General features: G+C 40.7%; 1 long non-coding RNA gene across 1 annotated transcript; it reads left to right on the top strand.

The window, feature by feature from the left end:
* Nucleotides 1–2,887: 2,887 nt before the first annotated feature.
* LOC144521970 (uncharacterized) lies at nt 2,888–9,237 on the top strand. The gene is made up of 5 exons (XR_013502374.1): nt 2,888–4,245; nt 4,347–4,504; nt 4,877–4,925; nt 6,720–6,911; nt 8,841–9,237. It is a non-coding gene; the product is annotated as an uncharacterized LOC144521970 (long non-coding RNA).
* Nucleotides 9,238–11,732: the final 2,495 nt, after the last annotated feature.

The raw sequence follows: 11,732 nt of genomic DNA on the forward strand, positions 1-11,732 counted from the left end.
CACACGCACACACACCCACACCCACCCCTCACAAAGATCTGACACCGTGACGACTGAATTTGCTGACTCTTTAACCAGAAGATTCAAGCTTAAAGGAATAGTTTGAGATGATCGATACCACTCTCATTAAATATGACGTAGCTTAGCTTAGCATAAAGACTGGAAACCGAGGGGGAACCCATAGCCTGGCTCTGTCAAAACAACTGAAGACATTTGTATGATTACAGAGTTGGCCGTGTGAGAGTTGATGCGACTCTACGTCGACGACATGACGCTCAATACCACAAATGTGTGGTTCTGTTACAGAAAGCGACGAGTCAGTTATGTTGTCACTTTCAAAAAGTTGAGTTTCCCGGTCGTAATTAGGACCTGGAAGTGGAACATGAACGCTGTTTGCGAATCAGAAACTTAACATAGGCACCAAGTTACGATGCCTCGATACATCCAAGAATGTGCCTTCAGTTTACTAACTGCATGTCTATATCTCGTTTGTTTAACACGCACAAAAAGCATAGTTGGAAATTATTTTTTATTTAATTTAGAGCCAGGCTAGCCATTTCCCTTATTTTTGTTTTCAGTCTTTATGCTAAGCTAAGCTAACCGGCTGCTTCTTTAACATACAGACAAGACAGTGGTATCGATCTTTAGAAAGTAACTGAGTGTATTTAACTATTCCTTCATCCTTCTGTCCGTTAACATTTCTACTTCCTGAACATTAAAGTGCTGAAATGCTTTTTAACTCATATTTATCTTTTACATTAACTTGTAAACAAGAAACTTAACATCCTTTTGATCCAGTAAATGTTTTATTTGTCCAATGAAAAGGCATTTTAAGCTCTGTGATCGGAGAAACTGGTAGTGTTTGGTACTTTCTGTTGTTTTTTTAAACCATGGGGTTGATTCTTTCTCAATAAGCTACACCGACAGTTGTTAAGTTTTATTTGTTCATTTTTTGGGGGGTTTGCTCACATTTCTCAGCTGAAGACAGACCGGTCTACCAAGGATTTGTATATAGCTATAACGATTTTAAAAATGTAACAAAAACTGAGAGATATTAAAAAATAACAAAAACTGAAAGAGGTATTAACTCGGTACTTAGCCACATCCTGGCAGCACACAAATATCTACCAAATATTTAAATGCCAAATAGTTTTTTCTTTTTGTTCCCCCGCCAGTAACGTTGGCGTGATTTTTATTTTTTATTTTATTTTTTTACTGTAAATGAGAAAACATGTTTTGATACTAACTCCTCTCATTGTTCTCCAGTGTTTTTAGGTGTTGGTTTTTTTTTTTTACCTCCAGTAGATCAACTTGTTCCCCTTTTTTGTTTTTTAATTTAACTGTCAAATTATGTTATTGCCTTCTTTCAGGTTTTGGGGGTGTCTCTCCCCCCCTTTTTAAGCTGTTGTATATGTGATTTTAAAAGTTTTATAAACCGTAGTTTGAGATTTCCAGAGGCAAATAGTTTTGAAACTTTTTATTTTGTAAGAGTTTCTATTATCTTTTTAGACTTTGGTTTTGTATTTATGTATTTCTGTTTGTTAGAAGGATTGCTGATGTGGTTGGTGTTCATCTTGTTGTTCAGTGCGGGGGGGGGAGGAGGATGTTGTGCCGATGTTGTTGGGAGCAGACCGGGGGGGGAGTGACTATTACCTGGAACTGTTTGTGTCCGTCTTTTCTTTTGCAGCCAACATGGAGCCTGATGACAAGCGTGTTGGTTTTGTTTTAACGGTTATTGTGGGGAACACCTTGTAACCGGGGGCCCCAGAAAAGTTTATTTATGAAAGGGGACAGTGCAAATTAACAAATGTATGATTATACGTGAGTTAAATATGCCAGAATTAGCCAGAAGGCTATTTTTTCATCTGTAGTCCCCTGCCCTCGATGGTAAAAAAAAAAAAAAATGCTTTTTAAAATACAAAGAAACTAAAAGAAAGACAACACAAGCAAAACAACTTGGCACAGAAGCAGAACAACCGAGCCTATTAGACCAGACACGGCTGTTAAGAGCAGGAAAAGCAGTAGTCAAACACTAACCCTAAATAATAAACCCTCATACTCTGCTTCTGACTGGCTAGTAGTCCTTACCTAGGTACTGTCAGGGCACGCCCTCATACTCTGCTTCTGACTGGCTAGTAGTCCTTACCTAGGTACTGTCAGGGCACGCCCTCATACTCTGCTTCTGACTGGCTAGTAGTCCTTACCTAGGTACTGTCAGGATCACACTGTTGATCATTAGTTAACTATTTTCATAATCGATTTGAGTCAATTTTTTAGCTTGTTGCAGCTTGTTAAATGTGAACATGTTCTAGTTTCTTCTCTCCTCTGTGACAGTAAATTGAAGATCTTTGAGTTGTGGACAAAATAAGACATTTGAGGACGTCATCTTGGGATTTTTGGGAAATACTGATCCACATTTGTAATCATTTTCTGACATTTTAGAAACCAAACAACTAATCCATTCATCCAAAAAAATGATCCACAAAATGCAAAATAATGGTTAGCTGCCAGCGTAGAGTGAACGTTTCCCAGGTCCACTGTCTCGAGCGGAAAGAAAGAGAAAACAGTGAAACAGTTTCCAGGTGGTACCCCCCCTCTCTCCCCCCCTCCCCCAGTGTGTTCAGGGAGCGTGGGAGAGTTTGTTTATGTTCTGCTGCTTAATGTCACAAACACCACATGTGAATCACCAATGGAGTGGAGAAGCCAATGAATCATTGGTTTCTGCATGCAGGTTCTGATTTATTATTGGAAATAAAGCTATTTTTATGCACATTAACATTTAAAATAACCGCTGTCTTTGTCCTCAGTCTTATGTTTTGTTTTCCTGAGCCAGGGTCACGTAAGAAGACTCGGTCGAAATCCACACAAAACAGAACAACGCAAAAAAAAAAAAAATATATATATATAAATACACGCCAAAAACGCTAAAAAAGCACTAAAAACATCAACTTTTTTGTCACATACTGACATGTCATGAAAACAGACAGTTTTACAGTCTGTGTTCTGTACAGTTTCTGTGTGCAGGAATCTTAATGTGTAAAGTAACTAGTAACTAAAGCTGGAACAGATGAATGTAGTGGAGTAACTAAAGTAACTAGTAACTAAAGCTGGAACAGATGAATGTAGCGGAGTAACTAAAGTAACTAGTAACTAAAGCTGGAACAGATGAATGTAGTGGAGTAACTAAAGTAACTAGTAACTAAAGCTGTAACAGATGAATGTAGTGGAGTAACTAAAGTAACTAGTAACTAAAGCTGTAACAGATGAAGTAGTGGAGTAACTAAAGTAACTAGTAACTAAAGCTGGAACAGATGAATGTAGCGGAGTAACTAAAGTAACTAGTAACTAAAGCTGTAACAGATGAAGTAGTGTAGTAACTAAAGTAACTAGTAACTAAAGCTGTAACAGATGAATGTAGTGGAGTAACTAAAGTAACTAGTAACTAAAGCTGGAACAGATGAATGTAGTGGAGTAACTAAAGTAACTAGTAACTAAAGCTGGAACAGATGAATGTAGTGGAGTAACTAAAGTAACTAGTAACTAAAGCTGGAACAGATGAATGTAGTGGAGTAACTAAAGTAACTAGTAACTAAAGCTGTAACAGATGAATGTAATGGAGTAAAAAGTACAATATTTCTCTCTGAAATGTAGCGGAGTAGAAGTAGAAAGTGGCATGAAAAGAAAAGACTCAAGTAAAGGTACAAACTGGACGAGTTCCGGCGCAAAGCGAACCTAGGGGTTATTAACAGAGGTGTACCCGCTCTGTCGTTCTCTGGGACGTTTTCATGCTAAATGAATGTGTTTGTAGCTTGAAAGACGCTAGCACGGAACGCTGATTAGCTTACAACCCTAGTGAAAACAAATCACTACTTTATACCACTAACAAGGCTCAACATATCACCAAACCTTAACGGTAGCATAATGAGGGTCCCTACTTAAAACTGAAGCATTGAGAACATTTTAAGAGTACAGACAGTTTATTAAAAAGATAGTTTAGAAAGACAGAAGCTCCCAAGACGGCGGCCGCCTGTATACGAGAACGTGACTGAGCAAGACTGAGTTTTGGATCTGGACCAGAGGCCTGTACTACGAATCAAGATCAACATGCCCTGGATTTATTCTCAATACAGTCAGAGGTTCAAAAAAACGGAGGATCAGTCACTCAGCAATGTAAATGATGTTTCCCTGCTGACTCGGACGCTGTGAATCGGAAGCCAACTTCAGCCTACAAAAATGAAAAGCAAGGTATTGTATTTTTGGTTACAGTAGTAGTAGTGTTTTAAGTGTTAGCTCAAGGAAACAGATTAAGCTGAATACTGCTGAACAACCTTAATGATGGTTGACAGGTGATACTTGTTTGGGCCGTGTGATTGGCTGACTGGCTGCTATGCAGAGAACGTGATGATGGCCGACTTTCCAGCCATCGAGATCAATTCCAGGTTCACTCCGAGATTTCACGCTTTGCAGGACTACAGGCCTTCAGACAGAAGCCCCAGTATCTACGGTAAAGTCGTTGTTAATCAAACAGACACTTTATTTGGGTACAATTACAACTTCTAGAATGTATTTACACCGTAGTTTGTAAAAAATAAAGGTTCACATTCACTGTAGCTCAGTATGCTATGCTATCCCTCCGCTATGTAGCTATGTCATCAGTTTTAGAGTTAACAGCGGGAGTGACGGGTTTAATAGTTTAAATATTAGTAAAATAAGAGTTCGTTGGTGTGTTTCTGTGCATGAAATAGGCTATGACGTTAACATTGACAAAAGCGAGTGACAGTTAACACTGCTTTTTTTAGCTTCTCTCGTATTTTAAGGTCGAACGAACTTCCTATTTTCTTCGTTTCATGTATGCTATCCCTCTGCTGTGTCGCAGCGATCTGTATCTGAGGAAAGCGCCGAGAAAAGGACTCTTGTTTTCGAAGGTAAACTTTACATTTCTGCTCCCAAACTTCCCTTAATCTGGTTATTTTCACCACTTTCTGACCTCAAATCTTGTCTAGTAAACACCGTGTACATGTTAAGATGCTTGTAGAGAAACTGTACCATTAAAATATATCGCGAAACGTAGCGAGTGACAGTTAACGCTGCTGTTTTCAGCTTCTCTCGTCTTTAACGTTGAACAAACTTCCTCTTTTCTTCGTTTCATCGCTAAAAAAAGTCACAGAAAAGCTTTCCTGTATGTTTTGTATCTTACAGCAAAACCAGCTGTTTAAAATCTGCCGTTAAAGTTGTGAAAAGGGCCCGAATACTGTGTTGTTTTTTCCTCCGCCAAACCTCGTTAAAAAAAAGAGCCTTTTCAACGCGTCTCTCTATCGCCGACCTCCGCTGTGTATATTATAGGTTGTCGGGATAAAAGTTAGAAATCTAGTTAAATAAGAGCTCCTATGTGATTTAATTGTATGCCGAATTTACAAGTATAGACTTTCGATTAAATAAAACCCAACTTCATGTTTGTGGAGGGAAGAATTCGTTATGAAAAAGCTAAAACAACTGTAAATTGTGAGATTTTAATAATGGAATATGGTTTGGCGGTTTTCCCGCGTACAATATTATAACGGCTCGTTTCGTGGATTAATTGTTAAACATTACAACAATGCACACAAAGGACACATGCGTATATGGCAGTTTGTTAAAGATGTGAAAAGATGTGGTGAATACACGGAGAAACGGTCTGTTTTCTCCCCCAAAAAAGCCTTTTTCAACGTGTCTGTTTACTGGAATATGGACTGGAACCCCTCCTCTGTTTTTGGACAGAAACCTCCTATAATGTGTCTGAAAAGAGTCGCTGCTTTCTGAACACTCTTGTTGCTCTAAACCTTTTTGTTTTCCTGTTGTAGTTCAACGTTAGTGTTAGTTAGTAGTGTCTCTGTCTTTCATAACAACTTCTTTCATACTAGTGGAAAAAACACTGATTTGACTACATTATCTCTTTGTGTCTGTAGATTCCTCCTGAATTCACCAAAAGTTAGTGTTAGATAATGCCTCATTTGCATATTCAAACAGAATATTTATGAAAACTCCAGCTGAAGGAGTAAATAATAATAATTATTGATTTTCAAATATTGCACCTGTCAGTACAGAACAACATATTCTGTAGCCTATTTTCCCGTCAATACTGCCGGCGTTGTCTTTGCTGTAATCAGATCAGTATATAAGACTGTCATAATATGTAAAGACCAGGATCTGTCAGGGTCACACATAGCACGACTACAACTAGATTCATTTTGAAAAATGTAACCTAGCTAGCTAGCTACCATTAGCGTTAGCTGGTAATTTAAGGGGAAGTCTGCTTTCTGTTCTGCCGTACATGCAGATGAATGTCTCCAGTACCCGGAGGACTGTGTTTATCCGCCGGTAAAACTTTGCTGGATGACTCGCTTCAGAAATGTTGAACCTCAGAAACTTTCCCTCTTTAGCGTTAGCCATAGCAACCAGAAACACCTCTGGCTCTGGCCGTTTGCTGCTTCCTTCACAACCAAGACTTAAAAACTTACGATAATATCAAACATGTTTGACTTTGTCGGAACATCAAGACTGACTGGGACTGAGTTTTATGACCTTACACCCAACGATGAAGAGATGACGGGAGCGGCCCGACTCTAGCAAGACTCTCAGGATTTCATTCAGATATTGGAATAGTCTGCGACCGTGGAATCGCTTGAAAAGTTGTTGGGTGTAAGGTCGGCCTAATTTGTTTTCTCCCCCCTCTCTTTCAGAGCGGTGCTGTCGGGTGGAGACATGGCTGCGCTAAGGCGCTGATCGGCAGACTGTCGGCGGACCACGGCCTACCCAACACCGGTGGATACCTCTACGTGCTGGAGGTGGGCTTTCCATACCTGGGGGTGGACGAGAAGACTACAGCCCCATCGACTGCAAGAAGCTGAAAGACTGCCGCATCCGGTTTGATGGTGAAAAATGCTTACGTTCAGCTAGTTTTTACTCATAACCACATATGGCCAATAATAAAATGTTTTCTCCTTCTATAAAGTCAGTTTTAAGTTACAGTGCGTTTACCAAAGCACTCTTAAATATGTACACTACACATACCAGAGATGGGGACTCGAGTCTGAGATTCGGACTCGATTCGCACTTAAGTCACACAAACAGCTGACTTCAGACTTGACTCGGACTCGACCCAAAAGACTTCAGACTCGAGCTTCGAGACTCGTCAACAACATGTTTTCATGCAATTATTGCTTTTTAAATCTAAATGTATTCACGTGTGACGAGCTGTATGTCCCCTGCCCTTTGCCATAATGTGCAACGTAACGCATGCGTTATACCTTGTGTGCGCGCACTCACACATAAAAATACATTGAAGATGGCGACACCAAGTCCTCCCGGAGTTGTGCCTTTTGTCATTAGTTTTGCTTTCAATAACTTGGTAAACAGTGGCAGTAAGCTAACAGCTACATGCTAGGTGTGTAGCACCAAGATAAATGATGCCGGATCAACAACGTCGGACTTCATCAGGCATCTCAAAACGCACCTAAATAGGTCAGTCACTCACACGCTGATGGGAAAAGAGACGTTACATTTAGCATGTATCGTCACAGGTAACAAGCTAACCATCGCTAAGTGTTGTGCTAACGCTTGGAACAGGCACATTGTATCTTTATAGTTAGTGGTTGCTGAGGCAAAGAAATCCATGGCCATCCATGTGTCGGGGGGGCAAACTCATGTGATGTGTAATTGATCCCGTGGTTGATTTGTAGGCTATTAAGTGAACAAGGTGTACCCGGTCCACCAAACGCTGGGTCTTAATTCTGCACATATTTCTGTTACTGTAGTCCTATTTACTATTTCATTATTTCATCCATGCGTGGCGCAGAGGATCCTGCCGTGGATTCGCTGGCCTCACTAACCTCTCCTCCTCTGAGTCGGGTCTCCCTCGCGCTGGACTCAGTTTCATTGAGCCTACTAACTAACTGTGAAAATAAATAAATTGCATTAGATCAGTGAGTTCATACTGCTTATTGTGCGTAATTTGGACTGACACTGAGATGCATGTTGTTCTGTAACTGGTGTGGCGCTGCCACTTTTCGCTTGATTTCCACTTCGACAATGTTTTTGAGTGAAAGAGACGTTACATTTAGCATATATAATCACAGGTAACAAGCTAACCATCGCAAAGTGTTGTGCTAATGCTGGGAACAGGCACATTGTATCTTTATAGTTGTATCCATATGATGTGACAGCTTTAGGTTAATATTTCACCAGATCAGAGGTCTAGAGGGATGTGTTAAGTAGACCCCATAAAGTTATCCTACAACTGATGTTGATACTGGACTGTCTGGATGGAGCTACAGGACATGATTCAATTCATAAGATTTAACAATACAGTGTTAGGGACAGATCAGATGGCCAGAGACGTGATACTTGACTTGGACTTGCCCCTCAAAGACTTGAGACTTGACTTGGACACAAGCTCAAAGACTTGAGACTTGACTTGGACTCGAGCTCAAAGACTTGAGACTTGACTTGGACTCGAGCTCAAAGACTTGAGACTCAACTTGGACTTCCAAAAAATGACTTGTGAACATCTCTGACACATACTTTGTAATGTTGTTTTTGTCGCTTGTGAATTACTTACAAAGTAAAGAAGCCAGTGTGGGTCCCATACCATCCTTTGGGCTGTATACATAGTTCTGGACTGTATGTTTGTGTGACTCACTGTTAAGTGTTGGGGTCGTAAACCTCACAGTTGTTGAGGACCCTGCCAGACACATTGTCCACTATCCCCTAACCCACTCGAAAGATACACAAACCTCCCCAATCCCCAATCCCAGGTCCCAAGTTCACCCCTTCCACCTCCCTGTGCTCACCCACTCCCCCAGATGTGTAGATCTTGCCCTGGGCGGCGCAGGCAGCCATGGCTGTCGCGGGGCGTGGCTAGACCCAGCTTGGAGTACCGGCTGTCCTTTAGGACGTTGTAGCATTCCATGCGCTTAATGGGGAAGAGCTGTGAGCCACCCAGGATGTAGACCACATTGTCCCAGAAGACGGCTGTGGCGTCCCGGCGCTTCTCGAAGGGGCAGCGGATGTCTGTCCCGGTGGAGTCTTGCATGGAAAGCCAGACTGACACTTAAACACTGGTAAATAAGATTTTTTTAGTAGACTATAGAAAAAACCAATAATACCTATGATGGTTGTTTCTGCAATCTGATTAATATGAAATGTACTGTCGTAAACACTGTAAAGCCCAAGACATCCATTTCTTTTAACCAAAACCCAAAATTGGATTTCTGAAGTTTCACACTATAGTATACTACAGAGTATATATGTATCCAACATGTACTGACTTAAGCCCGGTACCTTGGGGTTGAAGTAGCGGCAGGACTGAGGCAGAGAGTCTCCAAACAGAGCGATGCCATAGTCGTGAGCCAGATCCTCCCGATCCTCCATGGACAGCAGGTGGGAGCGCATCCCAACCTGGCTGGGACAAAAGCTACAGGCTGTTCATGTCAACCCAGGAGACCTTAGCACTAAAATAAATCTAATTCTACAATATGAAATAATACAGGTCAAATGTATATCCATGAAGACATTTAATTCAGGGTTTCGGATTTAGGTGAATTATCAGCATCTGTGGTGGTGGCTCACATGTTATGTATCTTCGAGATCACCAAAAAAAGTGACATAAAACGTCAAAGAAACGTAAAAGAAAGTGCCAAAAAAGCGGAGAAAAAACGTCAAAAGTGTCACGTCGAAAAACCGTGGAAAACTATCTACAAATTCGGGTGTAACTTTAAAGCAGATTTAAAATACTCGTGTGTGTGTGTGTGTGTGTGTGTGTGTGTGTGTGTGTGTGTGTGTGTGTGTGTTGACATCCACACAGAGCCGTGAGACAAGCTGTTGCCTGTCAGCGCTGCGGGGAAAAACACACACAGGTGACGCCACACACTGACTAATACAGCATACACAAATTCCAGTACAACTTCATACATCATCTTTAAAACACACACACACACACACACACACACACACACACACACACACACACACACACATTGAATCACACCGGTCTGAGAGGCAGACAGGGAAAACTTTGCAGCAGACTTGTTTGTTTGTTCAGCCAAAAACCAACACAGACAAATGTTGAAGTTCATTTTCTTAAATTAAAGTGAAAGTTCTTTGCCTCGGTGTATTAGGTGGATAACGTAAACAGCAAACAATTATTACAAAAGGAACAAACAATAACGCAAAGTATACTGCTACAGTCAAGAACATGAACACAGAATAGAGCAATATTTATTCTGCCTGACAGCGACAATAATGTGCAATATAACTGTTTTAGAAAAGAGAAGGCTGTATATATATATATATATATATATATATATAGAAGCATTCAAAGTGGACAGTAACAAAATAAATAAATAAAACTATCAAAAGCTGTCTTGGTTCATCTTTCCACTGTTCCAACAATCACCACTCTGGTTTGGTTGAAATAAACCCTTAATTCACCCATTTACATGTGGAAACATGCTGGCTCTATACACGCTAAAAGTCCTGATTATTTACATGGAGTCTGGTGGAGATATGCTGGCTCTATACACGCTAAAAGTAGTGATTATTTACATGGAGTCTGGTGGAGTTTGGTGATGCCGATTCTGGGGCTGTTTTCGGTTAAACAAAAAGGATCTTACTCTTTAACCAAAAGGTCTGTCTCTGTAGGGATCCTTTCATAATGTTGTCAGACACTTAGAATAATAATCTGAGTCTGTCAGCAGCAACAACAGAAGTTTTAGTGGAGGCTAACTGATGCTGAACATTTGTTCTGTAGGGTAACATTACAGCCCGGTTCACGGCTGCCGGTTACAGCGTTCACGCTCAATACTGGACCAGTATTGACCAGTCACTTACACACAAATGCATGGGGAAATAGGGTCCAGGTTATAAAAAAAAAAAAGTTTTGTGTGTGTGTGTGTGTGTGTGAGATAACTACATTGTCGGGACTCACCTCCCATCTGGGGACCAAACTCTGATCCCCTTTTATTAGGGTTTAGGGCACATTCAGACCAACAAAAGTGATCCGGCACCGTTGGACAGTGGTTGTGCTCATTAATGGAACACGAGTGCTTGTGTTTCTTTCTTTAATAATAAAAATAAACTATTACAAATGTCAGAGTGCAAACTTTCTTGCAGGAAGACTGTGTGTGTGTGTGTGTGTGTGTGTGTGTGTGTGTGTGTGTGTGTGTGTGTGTGTGTGTGTGTGTGTGTGTGTCGTATGTTGGACTTAACATCTCACTTCACATACACAGTCAACACATTCTTTTCTTATCTCGGCCTGTTTTGAGGATCTTTTGGCTGACGCACACACATTCGTCTTTAGGAGCTTTTATGGGAATTTCCCAAAAAAACGTGTTGCACCAGGCAGAATGTTTCATCACTTCTCTCTTATCTACTGAGCATCTCAAAGACGTTTTCAACATCTCTCTCTTTGTCTTTATCTGTCTCCATCTCTGCTGCTCTTTGCTTTTATATAAAGAAGGAAACAACAGTCTGTAATGGCGACGCATTTCGCCCGAGGAGCTGGACTTAAACTATACAGAACAAGACGGGAGAAAGTTATAAAAACTAATTGCGCCAAATTAGCCCTCCTGTTGTCCTACTATAACTTTGAAAAAAGTGACAGAAACGTCAGGATAATCTTCAGAAACGTCAGGCAAAGTGACAAAAACATGGGAAAAACTTAAAAGAACATCAAAAAAGCGCAGAAAAATATTGAC

This window comes from Sander vitreus, chromosome 8 (genome assembly GCF_031162955.1).
Source record: "Sander vitreus isolate 19-12246 chromosome 8, sanVit1, whole genome shotgun sequence".
Lineage (NCBI taxonomy): Eukaryota > Metazoa > Chordata > Actinopteri > Perciformes > Percidae > Sander > Sander vitreus.